We start from the raw sequence: 887 nt of genomic DNA on the forward strand, positions 1-887 counted from the left end.
GCGCACAGGCCCCCCGAGAGGAGACGGTGCCCCAGAGGCAGCTCCTGCTGCCAAAACCTGCAGGTATTTCACAAATCCAAACCCACGCACGCCCAGCCTTGTGAAAGGGCAGTTTGGGAGTGGAGCTGGGACAGCAGGGCTGCCCGCAGTGGGGAGGGGGCAAGGGGTCCATCGTCCTCAGCACCCATCACGGCTTTCCCTAAACTTTGGGCTCTGCTTGTTCATCATCCCCTGGGTGCGGGGCACAGCACCCACAGCATCGCTGCAGCAGTGCCGTGGTACCCCAACAGCAGGTCCTGCCTCCAGCCAGCCCCGCCTCGCTGGGTCACACAGCAGCAGCTGCTCAGCCTTAAAAACTACAGCTGGTCATCCTCGGGTGGGTGCTGAGCCCCCACAGGAGGGATATGCCAAGTCACAGCTCAGCACCATGCAGCACTGGGGGGAGGCACAGTTTAAACCCACACAGCAGCCCCAGGGCTGGAGAAGGAGCAGGTGCTGGAGCCCCGAGGGGCTGAGCACACGCTGCATGGAGGAGTTACACCTCGCAGGACACGTGTCCGGAGCTAACTCACACTCACCTGCACTGGAGCGAGACCCAGCACCATGCACAGCCCCATCCTGCCAGGAGCAGCACAGGAGCCAGGAGACACCAGCCCGGGACAGGCAGCAGCACCCCATCACCCCTCCCCGCCCCCCCGAGCTGCTGTGGCACAGCAATCAAGATAACAACTCCGATCTACCATTTGCTTTTAATTTAATGATTTTTTTTCTCCAGACCACTTGGTAGGAAGGAGGGGAAAACACACACCCCCCGGAGAAGGGAAAGGGCCAGTGAACACGCAGCAATAGTGCAACGGAGCTTCGACATGCGGCACATGAGACAACGG

This window comes from Cariama cristata, unplaced genomic scaffold (assembly GCF_000690535.1).
Source record: "Cariama cristata isolate BGI_N322 unplaced genomic scaffold, ASM69053v1 scaffold29462, whole genome shotgun sequence".
NCBI lineage: Eukaryota > Metazoa > Chordata > Aves > Cariamiformes > Cariamidae > Cariama > Cariama cristata.